The sequence below is a fragment of the Rhipicephalus microplus genome, chromosome 3 (genome assembly GCF_043290135.1).
Source record: "Rhipicephalus microplus isolate Deutch F79 chromosome 3, USDA_Rmic, whole genome shotgun sequence".
Classification (NCBI taxonomy): domain Eukaryota; kingdom Metazoa; phylum Arthropoda; class Arachnida; order Ixodida; family Ixodidae; genus Rhipicephalus; species Rhipicephalus microplus.
The window spans coordinates 88,185,870-88,206,028 of NC_134702.1; the positions used below are offsets into that span (position 1 = coordinate 88,185,870).

General features: G+C 42.2%; 1 protein-coding gene across 1 annotated transcript in view; it reads left to right on the top strand.

Moving 5' to 3' along the window:
- Nucleotides 1-20,159, top strand: part of LOC119172606 (uncharacterized) — a 55,006-nt gene that overhangs the window by 32,483 nt on the left and 2,364 nt on the right. The gene's annotated exons all lie outside the window — the stretch shown is intronic.

Genomic DNA, 20,159 nt, shown 5'->3' on the forward strand with positions numbered 1-20,159 from the left:
CAGAACTGCGCTAAAATGAGCGATCGAAGTTGGTAATGATGTAATCAACAGAAATATCCCGGCAGTTTATTATGAATAAATCACTTCGAATTGCTAAAATTTTCAGGACACGTGCTGGTGCCACGTAATAGAGGGGACCACTAAATCGCGGAGTGATTGAACGGCCACGCCCTTTCACTTCTTCGAGGCTGCATCTAAACATCAGAGGTGGGGATTCGACTAAACTCGCTGAAAACAGCACGTACTTCAAGTGCCGCATCAAAAAGGAATTTAACGAAGCGCTGCGAAAAGTTGCCGGCAAAATCCTTGTCAGCGAAGCCCTACTTGCATATCTCGAAAGAAGTTTGTCAGTGCATTCAGTAGGGCTACTTTGTTCTGTACGTCGACGATGGGGTTGCGCTCTGAAGACGCAGACCAGGTAGAGATAGGACGCAGATAGGGCAAAATTACAGGTTGTTTAGGAGGAAGATGGGGTGCAATATATAGACGCTGAAATACGTTACACAAGGCCAGCGCATTTTATATTACTGAGCCTTGAAAATTTTCAACTCTTTTTTTCTTAGATAACGACAATAAACCTATGCTTGCTCGTCATTCTGCGTATTACCTAATCTTTTTAGGTTCTACTTTGAGCATCGTTGATTGATTATGGTTAAAAATATGACAGTAAGTTGATCAAAACACGGAGAGCACGAATCCTTACCATTCTTAACATTACCAGCAATCTTACCGTTAAGTTCGTGTTACCTTCACTGCTGTTTAGGGCATAACCCAGTTTACCTCATATATAAGCTTGTACGAAAAAGTGAAATATGCACACCGTCCTTTTGCCAATGAATGAACGTTACGTAATGGTTACAGGAGTAATGCTCCCGATAAGTGTTGCATATCTGCTTCCAGGAGTGAGGCTCTGTCAATTTACACAGCCTCGAAATAATTCGTGAGTTGGATAATACGACGTTTGTACCCACGTTTTTAGCAGCTTCGTCGAGATTGTGTGAACTGTGATGAATGTTAGCAATCAGCTACATTAATCGTTTTTTTTATATACGCATACTGAAGCGCAAAGTGTGCTATGCCAATAGTTGGTATACAAGGATACGCAGAAATATAAGTAAAACGATTAGAAAACACAAGTAGGTAAAATAATTTTGTCGTGGGAACATATAAGGCAAAAGTGGTACGAAAAATTGAAACCATGAAAAAACTATAGAAGCAAGTACCGTGTTCAGGTAAATCGGTGTATTTTAAGTACATGTGTAGTGAATTTCGGCTGCATTACTATGCGGTGGATACGAACGAGCAGAATTGGGTAACGAGTAGCAGTTTTCGAAGAAATGGGAAGAAAAACTGAACTTTAACAATTAGTTAGAGCGTAATAAAGCCTGAAATTTAGGTTGTGAAAGCGTCTCGTCATTGACTGAGAGGTGAAGTTTGTGTATTTTTTGTTTTTGACAGCTTAACTGCAGAAAAAATGACGCTTTGCAAGAATTTTAATCACTGTATTCAGGCGCGCCACTAAAGCGGAATGCCTTGCAATGAAGGTGGGGTAGTAGAAGCTCAGAAATTGCGGTCAGAATTGCGGTCAGAAACGACTCCTGCAAGTGGTAGTAGTCGCTGTGGGCTTAATCCACTTCATATAAAACGACATCGTTGGCTTGAAAAAAAAATGAGACATGAGGTGTAGGCAGGCAAGTCGTACATGTAAATTAAGAAGAAGGCCCAATAATGGGCCCTTGTGGCATACGGATGTTAAATTATTACCAGCAGGGTTAGCTGCCTGTAAGAAACAAACTGAAAGCAAGAAGTCAAAAAGATAGATATCCAGTTAACCAATTCAGAATGGTTTATATCACACTGAATTTATCAATAAGTTTAGAATGTAATACAGTATCGAAGGCTCTTGAGAAGTCTATAAAGATAGCGTCAACGTGGTCGCCATGATCAAGGCTCAAATAATAACATGCGTGAATACGACTAATCGCATTGTTGTGCTGAAATCGCGTCTAAACTCCTGTTGTCTGCGGGATAGTAATTCGCCTGATTAAGAAGAGCGTAATGTGTTTATTAGTGATATGTTCTAACAATTGGCATAAGTGAGAAGTCAGTGATATTGCTCTATAGTTTAATGAAGACTGGTTATCGGCTTATCTAAAGCCAAGGAAAACTTAAGCGACCTTCCATAAAAGGGAAACACTTCAAGAACATAAAGGTTTATCAAATATGATGGTTAAATATGTGGATGACAACGGAGTAGTGAACTAAGAATGCAGTACGTATTCCTTCTTGGCCGTTGCATTTTTACATACAATTTTAAGATAAGGCTACGAATGCTTTCATTTGTTATTTCTACATCACTGATTTCTTTAAAACGAGGAATAACCAGCAGAGAAGAAATGCCGTTATTGTCAGATACAAACACACACTGAAACGAGTTTATTGATTTGATTTATATATGGGGTTTAACTTCCCAAAACCACCGTATCATTATGAGAGATGCCGTAGCGGAGGGCTCCGCAAATTTCGACCTCTGGGGTTCTTTAATGTGCACCCAAAGCTGAGCACACAGGCCTATAACATTTCGCCTCCATCGGAAATGCAGCCAGCGCAGCCGGGAACCAATCCCGAGACCTGTGGGTCATCAGCTGAGTTTCTAGCCAATAGACCACCGTGGCGGGGCATACTGAAAAGAGTTATTGAAAGCACTAAATACAGCTGGATTCATTCTTAACAGATGCGGCAATTGAACGCTATAAAATATTGTCCGATCTTTATTTCGGTATTTTGCGCGGACAGATTTATTTAGGTTTTCCTTTTTTCCGAGAACTGTAACAGAATGGAATATCTTGCCTTCTGATTTCCTCCAAACCTTCGATCTTGATGAACCCAATGTTTAATTCTGTGAATATTGCCCCCCTTCCTCTCCGAATATCGCTTGATTTTTTTTGTTTTGATGTTTCTCTTCTACTCGCTCTTCTCCTACACAGATGTATTTTAGTCAAGCTGTGTTACTCATGTACTGATCGCGTGCTTTCTTTATTTCGATGTTTCTCTTCTACTCGCTCTCCTCTTACAGAGATGTATTTTAGTGAAGCTGTGTCACTCATGTACTGACCTTGTGGTTGTGTTTGTGCCCCTCCTGCTTCGGCCTTTTTGGCCTGCAGTATTCAACAAATAAATAAATAAATAAATAAATAATATCTTCCATTGTTTTCAACATTGAGTTGAGTTCACACTTGGCACTCTGAATTCTGTCTGGGGTGACTGAATCTTCCGGAGCGCCTAAGTCGACTGACAACTGACACAAATGCAAGGGATGACGATCTATTCAAGGAAGAATAGCACGGCTTCTTTGTCTTGATTGGTACGAATTTTCAGATACACGGCTTTACAAGATCTTCAAAGTCTTTAACAAGACAACTTATACCTTGAGTGTCAGGAAACGCACAAAACGTATCAAACTGAGCAGGTAAAACATCAGTTGTGGAAGTCTAGTCAGCACAAGTGAAAAAGAAACTGATAATGATAATTTTAATGAAGTTTATTGATGGGTTAGCATACATTTAAGTGAACAGATAAGTGGAGTGAATGAGGAGTACAAGCGAAATCAGGAAAGCTGGTGTATGGATAAGGCAGTTTGGACGTGGGATAGCAAGGTGTTAACAAGACACCTTTATGACCCTATACTCATTCAACCATTTCGCAATAGAAGTTGCTGTCAGACAGATCTGTACTTAAGAAAACTAAATGTAGGATAGAATCCCGCTTAGTTGGACATAAGACGACTTTAGTATGTTCAAATAAAAATATTTATTAATTCATGTCATATCACAGCATCAGGACTCCTTACAAGACAAGGAAGGCCACTGGATGTCAGAAGCGTTAAAATCACGCATACATATAAAGTTTCATGAAGCAATATTCGCATCGCACATGAAATCGGCAAGAATATGAAGGAATGTGTTTGCTTCCCGCTGCCTCTGGTGTCTCGCGTTCTGCCGCTCCATGATTCAATTGGTATGAGACACCACCTCTGCCGGTGCAATGATCTAGCGAGATGCCCCAGCTGTCATAGAGGTGGTGAGGAAAGAAATAAGGAGACATTGAAGCACACGTTGTTTTCTTGTTTTTTATTAAACATTTCTTTCGGCTTGCATATCCAAGCTTAGGCCCGAGTGCCATTAAAAAGTTCATCCGATTTTGCAGTGGTTATGTTGCGAATGCGGAATTACGGCAAAAAAGGGGCCAACCAAAAAGTATGAGTGCAGGGGGAAAGATTGGTGCGATGACCTTAGGAAGGATCTGAGTGGCAGCAAATTATTTATGTAAGCTATGAACGTTGCGACACCAACAGCACTGATAGTCGGGTGAAATTATCAGATTTTGTGCACTACAAAAATAAAATGTCGATAGCGATTCGAGCATATGGTTGCGATTTAGGCAGTCAATATTCTACCCAGGTACATGCGCTGTTAATTTCTTATGTGAGTCACAACAAATGTTAATCATGAAATTGCTTTAACAAGATGAGCCTGTTTGTATAAAAACGGCAAGCGTCGCACATTGTGAATAATTATTGATGTTGCTCTTGATGTTTATGGAAAAATACTTTTTCCAACCGCATTTTGATATTTTTCGCAATAAACCAGCGGACGTATTTACTTATTTTATTGGGTTAGTGAATGCTTGTGTAACGCACTATATATTCCCTACTGAAAAGATAAACACAATTTTTTTCTGTTGCTTGATGAAGAGGACTATTGATTTTCCGGATGTTATTAGAACAGTGTATATGAACTCGAACTTGCACCTTTAGTGTTTAACTCCGAGAAGCAAGTAACAATTGGTTCAAGTACATTAACAGTGCTTTCACAAAAATTCGAGCACTACCTGATGAAATCGCCACCGATTCCCACCAATGAAGAATTTCAGTTTAGGTATAGCTAGTTTATTTCAATGTGCTTTGATAACCTGAAACCGCCATTTCTGTGTATCCACAAACCACCCCAGTGCGTGCATGGATTGTGATTCGGGTACTGCACAGATGCACTGAAGCTGAACAGCAGGCAGTTGAAAAAGTACCAGAGTAAAGCTGAAATGGTGCACTGAGTTTGTTCATTCAAACGTAGCTGTTGTTGAAGTAATTATCGGGCCACGGTGAACTGAAAGCTCTTCTTTAGCTGAAGCAACACTGTTCTGAAGATCATTTAGTTAAACATGCTTTCGTCTACAAGCGGTGGACACCAAATAATTGACAAAAGATACATCACCTCTCACTAAAGCAATCCATGTGGGGATGTTAAGCAGTGCTTGTGTTTCCATTTCTTGTTTCCATTTGTGTGTTTCCATATATGACTCATGTGTGTGTGAGTTGTGTATATGATGTGTACCACTTACATTAGTCTCCCTTCCATTTGTGTGTATTACCGTGTGTGCGTCGCAAAGTGAACACCCAGTGCTAATAGGAGAGTGCAACACAACCAACGCACGCAGCATATATATGATCGCACAGCCGTGGCAGAGAAACAAATGGGAGAGCAGAAACGAAGTGGAGGCAGCACTCTGACTCCTCCTCCTCTCCGCCTCCTCGCGCTCACGTGAGGAGAGGGTTTTTTGTCCTCCCGCTTCCCCACTGCGTCAACTCTCGTCCTTCTCCTCGCGTGATCGTGAGGAGAGGGGGAGAGTTGGTGCATACGCAGTAAGGATGGTCACGCCGTACACCACCGAAATGAACTCCACCATAAGCTGCTACGCATATAAATAACGAATGTTTGTTGCATAGGATGCATCGCCCTTTCGAAGGTCACTGCATGTTGTGAAGTTGATGCCACCAGAATAACAGAAATGATCTCCGTGTAATGTCTCCCATCAGCACTTTACACAGACCAAACCAATCTAACAATTTCCAGCGTTTACGTGGGTATCTGTTTGAAGCATGTCTGTGTCGCAAGCATTTTCTTGATTACCTTTCTCGATCAGGCGACAGTCCTCTTGCATTCCAAAGAGCTTTTTTTTTTCGCCTTTTCTTTCGCTCATGAATTTTATTTTAAACGCTGATCCAGACAGCTGACCAGCAACAGCAAACTTGCAAGAGTTACGTGATTTTAATGCTAAAGATACGACACCCTTTAGAAAGAAATAAGCGTGTGTTCATTTCGAAAGATGACAATAATGAAGTCTGAACACATTCGCGACACAGTATCAGCGATTTACAACCGAAGAATCGCGAGCTTGAGCAAGAACAGAATTTTCGGTCGCCTTAACTGCGTGATTTGAAATTGTAATAAAAAGTGTTAGACAACCTGGTTATGCAAGTCAGGACATGTCTAAGAAACAGTAGACGCGCTCAGTAAAGTGAGTGCTCATCAAACCTAATATATGAACGCGTCTGTTTTTTTCTGTTTTTTACTGTCAACAAAAAACATACACGTATGTATAATATAAGGGTACAATTACGAAAACTGTGAAAGAAATTTGAAGTTGATAAGACTGAGTCGTATTGCATTTCCGCATTGACTGCTTAGTGCCAAGGACTTTATACTTTGGTTTTACACCTGGCGTAAGGTACTCCAAAATGCCGGCCAATTGTTCCAGCTAGTAGGTGTACACATTCCTGAACTCAGGCACCGATGTTAATTTTAAGAACTCACTCCTTGTCAATGAAAAGGATTGGAAAGCGAGGTGTTTACGCACAACTACACTGCCTATCTCAAAGATAGGCCGAGTCTTGTCGGCGGTGTTTTCTTGTTGGTTCATTCATCACTTTCATCTTCTATGCTTGACATCGAGAGTGACGCAATCGAGTCGGTTTGGTGTACTATTACACTAGGTAACAGGTTTTCTTTCGTGGCTGGGACATTTTTATCAGTCGCCTGCGCAAACTTCAGTGTATTAGAAACATTAGGTGATATCATTTCTGAGGCATGTGACCACACCATAATGTTAGCTGGTGATTTTAATTTACCCCAATCTCAACTCAAGAGATGATTAATGCGATGGATTGCATGCCAGCCGAAGTAATCTTGAAATGAAAAACGTTATTGATACTTTTGGGTTAGTACTGTACGCCTTGAAACACACGAGACTTAATCATACCCTCGATCTTATCTTTTGTAACTCACCTACTATAGTAAGTAATGTAGATATAATTTCTGGTATTAGTGACCATCAGGTTGTTGTAGTAGAAATTGAAACAAAAACTTCACGAAGAAAAAAGTGTACTCGTTGAAAAAGTGTTCTTTTTTTATAAAGGCGAATACACGTCAATTTCCGCACGAGTTCTTGATTATTTGCCTGTTTTTGCGTGCTTGGCGGAGGAGCACAATGTAGAAGACTTGTGGAACGCATTTTAAAATAAGGTGCTTGAACATTCAGAGCAGTCCATATCAAGTATTGACTCGGCTAGGCTTAAGAAGCATAAAAAGCCATGGGTGACCAACAGTATTCTGAAGATAATTGAGAAACGAAGGCGGACGTTTATAAGATACACATAAACAAAACGTGAAATTTATTACGAAAAGCTACGGGAACTGACACGCGAGTACAAGGAAGTATAAAAAGATATAAAGAAGCAATTCAAAAAAGAAAAAATGAAGATATGAGAACAAAATTTAAACCTTTTTGTCAATATTAAAAGGGTGTGGGTCTGATCCTGTTGAAATAAGTGAACCTATTTTCAATGAACACATTCCTTCTGACGATATAGAAAAGCCACGTGCTTAAATACTTACTTCCAATCAGTCTTTCTTCCTAAGTCTACTATAGGCTCACTTTTGCCACATAGTAGTGTTCTTTTTATGCAACCACTAGAAATCAGTGTAAGTGGCATTGAGGCCTTGCTCGAGAACCTCGATGAAAGTACAACTATAGATCCTGATGGCGTTTCTCCAAGAGTTATAAAACAGTGTGCTCATCAACTTTCACTTTACCTTTACCTAATCTTTAAAGGAAAGTAGCAAATGTAGTCACAATTCACAAAGGAGCTTCCAATAAAGACGTCAGGAATGATATGCCTATTTCACTTACATCGATATCCTGCAAGATTATTGAAGATATAACATACAAGGCCATAATCAACCATTTATTAGATCACAATTTTTTAACAAAGAAACAACACGGTTTTTGTAGAGGTTTTTCATGCACAACACAGCTTGTTGAGTTTTTTAATGACCGAGCATCAGAAATAGACTTAGGTGGCCAAAATGATTGCATTTTTCTATGTTACAGCAAGGCCTTTGACACTGTTTCCCATCCTCTGCTTCTTGGAACATAACGAGCACTATGTATAGACGATAAAAGTTTTACTTAGATGGAAAATTACTTGTTTCAACGCACCAATTTGTTGTTTTAAATAGCAATAATTCGGATTTCCTTGAAGTCACATCCGGTGTCCCGTTGGGGTCTGTGCTGGTTTCTTTATTATTCATCATTTTTATTAATGACATAATTGGGGGCATAAGCTTCAATAATCGGCTTTTTGCAGATGATTGCGTTATTTAAACGAAAATTTGAAATGAACATGATGTAAGTGAATGCAGGCTGACCTTGAACGTATTTATTTATGGTGTCCTAAATGGCCAACAAATTTAAACACTAACAAGTGCGTCCTTATGTGTTTTTGAAACAAGAAGAACTAATAACTGCTAACTAATAACCAAGGGAAAACATTCTAGATGGAAAAAGTAGGCACTAATATTATGGTGTATTATTGTCGCACGATTGTTTGTGGATGGAATGCTCATGTGAATTATGTGGTTGCTAAGACTGTGGAGGCATTAAACTATATTCAAAAGAACTTGAGAAGTGCAGATTATCAACCTATGAACACTATTTACCTCATCTGTATTCAACCAATTTTAGAATATGCTTACACTCTTTGGGACCCGTCACAAGTAGGCTGGATTAATAAATTAGAAAAAAATCAATACAGAGCAGCCAGGATTGTCCTGAGTCGGTATGGAAAATATAACAGTTGTACCGAAATGAAAGAAAAATTAAACTGGGAGTTACTTTCATCACGGTGTAATAAAGTACCTTTGAAGTTGTTATATCAGATACTTCCTAATATAAAAGGAATTGATTGATATGGAGGGCTTAACGTCCCAAAACTCCCATATGATTATGAGAAATCTCGTAGTGGAGGTCTCCGGAAATTTCGGCCACCTGGGGTTCTTTAACGGGCACCGAAATTTGAGCACACGAGCCTACAAGAATCCGCCTCTATCGGAAATGCAGCCGCTGCAGCCGGGATTCGAGCCCGCTACCTTAGCCACTTGTCCACTACGGTGGGGCGAAAAACGATTGTTTCCGATGACTTGCCTAAGAGAACTTACAAATGGGTACAATATTATGCGGTTGAAAATCCACGCATCATTTTCAATGCCCATGACGACACCAGTGAGCCGTGGAAGACGCCAATTTTTTTCAATATCTGCTCTTCATAGATACTTTCAATTGGGCTGCTAATGAGAGGAGTAGCGTATCAACAGCAAAAATGCATTTCTTAGCATAGTGCCAATGGAAGGGCTCGAAATGCCTCTCAGTGGATGAAATTCTATTCATAATGGTTAGTTACTTCATTCACACAAATGAATGAAGTAACTGAATTCGTGAGGTCCCAATTCTATATTTGACAACATCAACTCTTCGAGCCAGCTGATCATAAATCCAAGGAAGGTGTGGAGAATGTAATTGTACTATTTTAGGTACATTGTATTATCCGAGACACAAAGGAGAGGAAAGTGAAGAGGGAAAATGCCCCTTCCTCCCCGAAGGGAATCGTGAGAAAATGCAAATTCATTGCTTGCGCCTAGAGCACACAGTGTAGTGATTGAAAGGCATAAATAAATGACGATATGATGATTTGTACCGTACCCATTTATATTCACATTCTTCAGCGCCTGTTTGTGTTGTCATTGTACCTGGCGACTTCAATGTCAGCGCCTTATCAACACAAGCGCTACACAAACGCTGCCAGCACAAGTTATACAAACGCGTCTCAAACGCATTGCATTAATACAGTGGCAAATCTAGTTCAAGTCAAGGAGGTGGGGGCTCTGGTTGCTAGGGGCAAGGATAAGCACGTGCGCCAACAGCTGCTGCTGACAGCTATCGTCGCCGAAACGTGACATGGTGGGAGCTCCGTTCGCTAGGTACGCACGCGCCCGCATGTGTTGCTGTAGGAAAGGGCGGTGGACGGATCCCGACGTACGCCTGACATAGCCCGACTAATAAATGCATTCTCATTAAAAAAAGCTATTTGCCTCAGGCAGAAACCGAACCAGGGATATTTGCATTACGTGCTTGATGCTTTTAGCAACTGCCTTCAGGTGGGCTTATTGATCAGCTGTCCTCTCATTACATTTTTACGGGCTATGTGACATTATGTGGCCAATATAAAACAGTGCTACACATTTGCCGTCATGTCTAAAAGTAGCGCTAACACTGTGAAGGTTTGCATTAACATAAGTACTCGGATAGTGGACGAGAGTGTGAGCTTCGACGAAGCTCAGTTGGCATAGGAGCGCTGGGCGCCTAATCCGAATCTCGCATGTTTGGTCGTCTCCTGTCGCAAGTTCTGTTTCCGTCCACTTTCCTCGTTCCGCGTCTATTTGCGATTATTCAAATACAATGCAAACATTAAAATTAATGTTCTCTATATATTTATTTGCTACTTTACCTCCTCGTTTTCGTTAAGGTTATACGACGTGAAGTATTAGACCCTTCTCGCTTCCTCCCTTTTTTGTTTAATATTTTTATTTCAGATATCAAGGCTTATGACAACTGTGCGTAAGCCACGCCATCTAAATTTTACTTCTTCAAAGCGAATCTAAAGCAGTGACTGCGGTACGGCTGCTTGCAACACAGCTCGTTACCATCACAAACCGCTATAACGTAGGCGAGTGTTCGTTAATTGGCTGTGAAGGTGATCGCATTTATTCTGTACCTTGAACGTAGCTGTGACCATATGAAACTAAAAAAATCAATTCTTGGGCAAGCTGTAAATGCTTCTTTTTCTCTTTGGTGGTAAGCACTTACATTTGTATAAATATACGCTGGTGAATCTTGTAAACCTAGCATTTTTTTCCTTCTAACTAAAACTTGTGATAGTTTGATGTTCTTTATGTATTTTACATGATGTTTTTTGGGTGTGTCCACGAAGTTATCTGTCATAACTTTCCGTATGCGCAAATGCAGTTTTGTTTGGTGTGACCAGATTGTTTGAGAAGAGAAAGACTTCTCTACTCTGTATATGTGTATATTTACAGTGTCTGTATAGCTACATATGTATTATGTGTAATTGATATTTCCCGCTTCTGTCCAATACTTTTCTCATTGGACCCTACACTAGCCTAAGGCTATGGGTCCAATCAGTGTTTGTAAACCCCATGTGACAAATTATAATAAACGTTCAATCAATCAATCAATGGTCGACGACTCTTGCACTATATTTCGCCTATGCCCACAAATAATACATTGCAATGTAAAAAAGTACAAGCTCTTGCGCAACGACAACATAACGAACTACAGTATAAAACAATTTACGATATGTGCAACGCACAGTATGTCTCTGTCACAAGGGCCAGAAAGGAAAATATTACCTCTACGCAACACTGAATTAAGTCCGTTGAAAAAAGAAAGCACTCGGTGGAAGCTAAAATGCTGTAGGCCCGTGTGCCCAGATTAAGGTGCACGTTAAAGAACCTCAGGTGGTCGAAATGCTCGGAGTCCTACACAACGGCGTCTCTCATAACTATATGATGGTTTTGCGACGTTAAACGCCACATATCAATGAATCATCACACAAAAAAATGGCAGCATATCCACGGAGTGAATGATAGATAGTGGGGCGAAGCATCCGTCCGTCCATTCGTTCTTGCTTCCGTCCATCCATCCGTGCGTCAGTGTGGCCGCCCGTGCGTCCATCCGCCCGTCCGTGCGTGCGTCTGTTCGTGCGTCCGCACGTTCATCTGTGCGCCCGTCCCTGCTTTCGTCCATGCATACGCTCCTGCGTCCATCCATGCGTCCATCCGTCCGTGCAGCCATTCGTGCGTCCGTCCATGCATCTGTTTGTGTGTCCGTCCGTCATCCTATTCATCACTCCAAGTACCACCATCTCGCATCTTTTCATCATATATTCCTCATATAGAAGCACCGTCATCCAGCGGAAATTCCAAAGACTGAACGAGAGGAGGCACACGCACACTTTCTTACGGCTTGCGCTTCGTGTCTACTTCCCACCATTTAACCACCTCGAGTTCATTGTATATACTAGTTCACTGTATTCATGGCACTGGGGCCCAACGCTCGCTAAACCTTTTTAAAACCTAGGAGGTTACGCCCAGCGAGTATAACGTAGCAACCCTTCCTCGTCTTCTGTGCGTGGTTGAACAATAAAAAAATCGCAGCGTGCGCTTTAACTAAAAGCCGAATTCTCCTGTCTCTCATTCCCCCTTAGCTGCCATTGGCATGTACATTGAGCACTATCTTTTCATGTTCAACAACGCACAGAAGAAATCTCTCATCGGCACCACCTTGGAGGTCAAAATGTTATACTTGTTATGCACTACAACGGCTACGAGGAACGAACGGGTGCCGCTACGAGGAGCTTCACGCCTAAAAAGTAAGCACCAAATAAAAACCTCATACTAATATAACTTAACTGAAGTACACCAACAAATTTAGCATTCACTTTTAACATGTTCTTCGAGATATTAAAAATTGGTCGTGATCGCAAGAGCACACATGCGGGAACGCATCAAGTCAAAACGTGTTGATACGAAAGTGCTCATTATCAGTGCATTAGTGCCGCTTTCACTGCCATCTGCACCTCAGAGTGATATGTTCGTAGTCCATTAGGCCTGATTGCAGAAAAACGGCCTTGATACCTGTTGCTTGTGAAGCTTGCGGAATGAGCCTCCCTGGGTGTCGTAGCGAGCGCAGCTGCACCACACCTGTTAAGTTGTCTCTCCGGTTCTACAAGAGTTGCATGTAGAGAAGTCCGCCAGTCGAATCTGAAACAAGTACGTCTTTACAAATTGAGCACGAATCCAAAGATAACATAATGACGTTGCATCGTGATCGAAATGCTAGATTTGGGTGCTTTCAAAACCAGTACAGTGAGCTCCAACATCTTATTGTTGACTTAAAAGTTTCGGCGAGTTATGGTTTCTACTGACCCATTTTACTATTCACGCAGTTTCTTTAGTTATCGGCAAAGTTATCAGATGGCGTGTGGTACTGGGTCATAGAATGTCATGTCACATTCAGTGACTAGCTATAGTAGCGCCAAACTATCGGACCAACGTGGTGTCACGGCATGCTCAATTTTTCGGAATCGTCTCAGCAAGAGAACTGAAAGCTCAAACGCCAATTTCCACTACTACCAGACTGGTTATCACAAACTTTCCGCATCCCATCGTTGACCGCACGATCTACGCCAATGATCTACGCCAATGAACCTGTCTCGCAGCAACGGTTTGTCTTTACTCGTAGTGATCGTGTCTCACCCCTTCAAAAATAAACCGCTATCAGCCGGTGAAAAGCAAAAGATATCTGCAAGCTATAGCACTCCCACATGACCTCCCACTTCATCACAAAAAATGCAGTGGAGATAGCGACGTCACACCCTGGCTTTTAGCGTCATCGAATGAAAATCAGCGGTGATGCAAGACGGTTTCGCTGGCTATAGGGAATGCAATAAGGTCTTTTATCAGAATTCTCAAAGCGAGGATAGTGCCACGGGGTCATGACTTTAAATCTGTTATCTACGCTGTTGTCCCCTACGCTGCTACCCAAGCCATCACCCGCGTTGCAACATACGCTGCCCAAGCCATCACGAAGGTTGCGCAGTCTATTCTACTTGTCACTGCTGCGCCAGCTGTGGCCACCTACACCGCTGCCCCAGCCATGACTGCTGTCCTCTAACGCTGTTCCAACATTTGGTGCCATCGAAGCTGCCACAGGTGTTGCCGCCATTGTCCACTCTGACCCAGCCATCGCCACTTACGGTGTTGCCCATGCTGCCCGCGCTAGGGCTACCTGTAGCGTTGCTCCAGCCGCTCCAGCCTACTGATGGGCCTGCGAATAAGCATTTCACAAAACGTAGGGTGCTTGGCGTTTTTATTCAGACCCTTTTCAACCTAGTTATAGCGGGGCTCTCCAAAATGCTGCCACAGACCGCTCTCTACGCTGGTGATATCTGGTCTGGGCGTCCGGCGGGGCACGGCCTCAAGCGCGCGCAAGAATACAGAAGGCGGCAACAATGGCATCGGCATACCTTCGCTAGCAAGGTTTGACTATCGCCACAAAAAAATACGCAGTCGTGATGTCTACACGCAAACTGATGTCTTTCTACGCTATGTGCACCAATGGCCAATCAATTGCGTATGGGAGCATTCATAGATTACAAGGTGTTATCGTAGATTGTTACGTAACCAGGAGCCCACATGTCACAATCCTGAAGAAAAAGCTCATTGGCATTGAGCATGTATTTAGGTGTGTTCCTGAAAAAAAATTATGGAGCCCCTCCGTGCACTCTTTGCAGCAGCTTTATACAGCCCTCATTCTCTGACTTTGCCGGTAAAGCCTTCCTGCCCTGTCTAACGCGTGCAAGACCACATTCGTGCACCATAAAGCGTACAAGCCTAAGCACTTTGGACACGTCTTGGCCTTCCAAGATGCTCATAGAAAATTGCAACTATAGTTACCGCACAAGAGCAGCCGGTCACAACGTATATAATGTCGAGACGCTGAGAGCGTACTTTCGGCATTCATCATGGCTTCCGTTACTTCATTTAGCGTGTTTTATAGCGCTGAGGCACCATGCTTTGTTCTGCGGTATTGTGACGGAACACCAGGACACATCACGACCTGGCTTCAAACGCTCTATGCGTCCGGCTTCTGCGTCTCGGAGTCTCCGTCAACCTGGCGTGCGCTTATCGGTTCTTGGAATCATTTAGAAAGCACGCATGCCACTGCTAGCCCTGAAGCAACCGACTTTGCGTCTGTTGGACGAAAGGTACTTTGACCGCATACACGCTTACACCGATGGCTCCACTAATTACAATACCTCTGCAGGAGCCCACGTTGTTTCATCTGGTATTGCATTGCTATAATACAAGTTCTCTCACAACACGACGTCGACAGCAGCAGAGCTCAAAGCGCTTCAAGGGGCGGTCAAGTACAGCCGTCAATACCTTTACCTAGAACGATCCGACGCATGGCATCAACTCGCTTAAACTGAGGTTAGAACCGCCAAGCATTGAAACTTATATACTTGCTAGAGTTAACGGTAGATGGAGCAGTGCCGGTTTCACAATAAAATTCTGTTTCCAGTCTGCCTGGTCAGCGGGTCGAATGTGCTAACTCGGCATCTCGTTTTCGCCATGTTTAGCTCGTGGCTAAGTTATCGCACGCGCCTATAACATTCGTTGCCGTATATTTCTCTCCACAATGAACCATTGCGTGGGTCAGCTTACACACATTTAGAGTTTTATTCGCAGCTCCAGCTCAAAAGAATTCACATGTGTAAAAAGCAAAGCAAAAGCACGTTCATGGCGTTTATAAATGTCGTACAATCAATTCCTCCTAAATGCGGTGGCGTTGTTCATGTTCTGAATGAATTATTTTTAGACAGCATGACTAAAACTATCTTCACTTTGTAGAGTGTTTATTCCTGTTCAGTTCACGCTGCACGGAAGATGTGGTCTAGAAGAGCAATGTTTGTGTGTAGTAATATCCGAGGTTTTACGTTCTGGAACCAAGATTATATTATGATGGGTGCCATAGTTCTGGGCTTGAGAATTTTCCACCTCCTGGGGCTCTTTAACGTGCACCATAACATCGTGATTTGTGCCACTTTAACTAATTTTTTTCGTAGAATATACCATAGCATAGTTCTTCACCACACATAATTTTATCACCACACTAAATGGTACATCTTTTCGGTTATTGCTACGACATAGATGTTCTATTTGTCAAATATAAAATTTCTCTAATGCGTGCTGCATATGAGTGCAATTGTCCACCTTAGCAATGAAGCAGCATAAATCGTCAATTTCTTTAGGTAGTGGCCGTCAATACACAAGTACCAGTTTTTTAAAAGTTGGTTCATTTTTATTTTTCACTCGCTGCAATCTCTTTTATGTGAATTTGTCATTGATCCCTTATTTTATCTATGGCCCTTGGATTTGAGGGTAGCTTATTCGCTCAGTAATCAACGTTTTGTGACTTGCCTGCAACTTTAGAACCAAGCAAGAGTAAAAGTGGGATCTTGTTTTTGTGTTCTCCCGCATTCGAAATCGCAGCCATTGTATACTAAAAAGTACAGTCGTAAATTCCTTTTGCTGTACTTCCGTACAAAATTAACAATAAATTTAAATGGTGTGACCACCCTTGGCTTGAGTTCCGGATGTTTTTCAAATCTATCCAACAGCCCCCCCCCCCCCCTTTGTGACGTGTGCTAGTGGGAGTGACCTTCAAAATTTCAAAAAGAACAGAGGTTCTTCCAAAAACTTTACGTGCGAACCGAAACCAAGCCTGACCATACGACGACGAAAGTTATAGCGTGAGAACAAAACGACGACGCAGAGACAAGAAGAACACGAAGGACACGAGCGCAACCAAGCCCCTGTTTTCCTTATATCACATGCTTCTGCAAACACATACCTGTCTTGAGCGACAATGCTTAAGATTTTTAATTGATAAATGAGTTGAATAAAATAATAAATGCAGCTTTTATCAAAACTAGACGGGGCCTTTAGCACTTCCCACAAAATCATAGGACCTTCCAATAAAGATATTTGTGTGTATCCTAACGCAACGGAAAAATAGGAGGAAAAGAATTGCAGGGAGGTCAACTAGTCTAATGGCAGCCGGTTCGCTACCCTGCGCATGGGTTCGCTACCCTACGCCTCAATTTCGCTTTTAGATATTGGTAGGTAGTTCACACTTTAACGCCACCCCTAGTTTTTACTCCGGCTAACTTAAGGTGGCGAATGAAATAACTGAAACTTCGGCTACATCATGTATTGTTTCAGAGCAAAGCTTGAGCATGATGCTTGTTTGTTCGGTTCGTGGGTAAATAAAAGAGGTTGTTTTTAATGTGCCATATTAGCGGACTTCCTGCGTGCATGAGCCATCGGGTGTAGAAACTAGTGTGGTAATGCACAGTGGTAACGTCAGTAGTGCTTTTGTTGCCACCAACAGGTGCTAGCGTGATCCGGACCTCTTCACCCCCCCCCCCCCTAGAACAGAGCACACATGGGTTTTTTTTCGGCGCTGTAAGCTTCGTTGGCACTCGGGGAAACAGCGCCGTGGTCGCGGTTACGTAGGCTTTCCCGCTTTGGCTGGCTTCCCTAGATAATGCTTCAAAAACTTTATACTCCTTCTCTCCCTGTACGGATTGGAAGGGCAGACAATTCATCCAGTGTGCTGGACTAACCTACAGACCTTCGCCGACAAAGATTCTGGCAAAGGCGCTCATGACCGGGACGACAGTAGTGAAAGAGGGTGAAGACGTAGCGAGTATAAGATGAGACGGCGTGCAAGCTGCTATACGTAAGCTTATAGGGAACAAAAGCATCACGATAACATCAATACAGCTCACACATAAGAGAAGCGCTTATTTGAGTATGCGTCTAAGTTGTCGAAGATGACAGAAGCAAACACAAAGAAGGGAAGTATACGTGGACTGCAGGTGGCTGGGACATCACTTAATAGGGGGAAAAATTTCACAACCAAATGTGGAGTATGTCATCGCCGCTGTTTTGCACCACAAATACCGATCACAAAGAGCCGAGCGCGGTTACGCAAAGAGTAGAGACAAAGTTGGGACCAACACAGTCTATTCAAGAACAGACCAGCGGACGCGTTGCTGTAATGTACCATGCTCAAAATTAGCCAAGCAATTTCAAAAACACTGCTTCATTGTTGATTGATATGCGTGGTTTAACGTTCTAAAAACTATATGATTATGAGAGACGCCGCAGTGAAGGGCTTTGAAAATTTTGACCACCTGGTGTTCTTTAATATGCACCCAAATCAGAGCACATGGGCCTACAACACTTTCGCCTCCATCAAAAATGCAGCCACCGCAGTCAAGAATCCACCCAGTGACCTGCGGGTCAGCAGCCGAGTACCTTAGCCACTGGACAACCATGGCAGGGCCACGGCTTCATTGTTATATTCAAGGCTCTGACTTACTGATGGTCGATGTTTCAAAAAAAAAAATTGGCAGATTCCACGCACATGAGAATCGACGCTATCCGAAGCACAAAGAGGGAAGGTTACCATGTTGCGATTCTTTTAATGAGCGACACGTCATGAAATGACGCTAAATATATGTACAAATGTTGCACACGAAGACATAGGTTGAAGAATTGCAGCTCCTTATATATCAGTTTTTTGCACTGGTGATGCCAACTGGAACAAGCGTTTTGGCAACACCAGAAGCTGATAAGAAACGCTGATGCTCGCGAGGATGCTGGGCCTGGACACTGCTACACAAATCAAATTCAGCGCATGGCAACTAACCACAACTAACTCGACGTGACGGCCGCATCAAAGGAGTACATATGTATTCTTTTTAAAGTTGTGTAGGCAGCACTGCAACCACTATTGTCGTTTCACGAAGATTAACGTCTGTTTGGAAAGTATTTCTGAGACCTGGCGTAGCTCAGAGGTAAAATGCTTCATAGCCATACAGAATGCATAGGTTTATTACCAACTGGTACCCTGACATTTATTCTTTGCATCGTTGGGTGAACGCTATCAATGTCGGGTATTTCGTAACGCTCGCGCGTTCAAATTGTCTATGTGTGTTGTCATCGTTTCTAGGTAGAAACTAAGTGTCAATCACCTGTGGCACATTCCCGCATACCAGCGGCACATACCCGCCCGTCGGCATGTGCCACTGTCTGACGCGAAGTGTTTCACGACGTGCGCGACATGATTGCGAAATGATTCATGTCGTGACCAGAGCATCATATTCGTCAAACAATCTTACACTGCCATGCTAATTTTTGTTCACGCCCAGTTAAATGGGTGACCACGAAAGCACCCAAACGTAAGCGGCCAGATAGATAGATAGATAGATAGATAGATAGATAGATAGATAGATAGATAGATAGATAGATAGATAGATAGATAGATAGATAGATAGATAGATAGATAGATAGATAGATAGATAGATAGATAGATAGATAGATAGATAGATAGATACGCTCAATTTCGCCGAAGTTTGCTAAGAAATGTTCCGCATTTAAAATATGGTGTCATGGGGGCAGCATGCGCTATTTCGAAAAGAAAAAAAAACTTAATTTTTCGCCGATTTCAATTCGTACAAATTGTGCTCAATTGTACTCACATTTTGTTTCTCCAAGCGTTTTCAACATTACATTCCCATTCCACTCTGGGGTCGCGAAAATGTGCAATGATTCCGGACGAGAAATTCCAGAACACTGGCCAGAGGTACTGTACGAGACTACGTACTTTAACTGAAAACAATGCCCAGTCTCACAAATGAAATGTACTTAAGCACGCAGCGATGTGCCTACTTAGCTCGTCAACCTATGAGATTGTTGATTAGCTAATTGATCATTGCTTTACTAGTACTAAATAAAATTTGCTGCAGTTGCCCATAGACCAATCAGAAGCACGTTGTACCTAAGTAAGCCATAAAACGGCTTTTAAAGCTGCTATGTTCACAATGGTTATAATATGTTGTGTGCCAGTTCGAGGAAAGTAGTATTGTGCAGCATAATGTTCAAGTATTTTACTTCTACCGCACGTTATTGATATCTATTCCCTTATACTATTTCCTTCCGCCAATACACTCGGAAGAACATTGATAGCAAGGCGTGTTCTGGTTTCTGTCAAAGACTGTCAACAAAATTATTTCGATTTTTTTATTCGAGAACACCTTTCAGGTGGAGATCAACACATTAAAAATACTGTTCGTTAGAATTGGGGCTATTGAAACAATTAGGGCATTATTGAAGTTGCACGCTGAAGAGAAAAAATAATTGTGTAAAAGTTTCAGGGCTGACCATGTTTTTGTTCAACGTGAACTAGGAATAAGTCATGATCGTTGTCAACCCATCATAGGCATAGCTTCTTGAGAAGATTGAGGACACGTGCGGAATACTGAGTTCTCACCT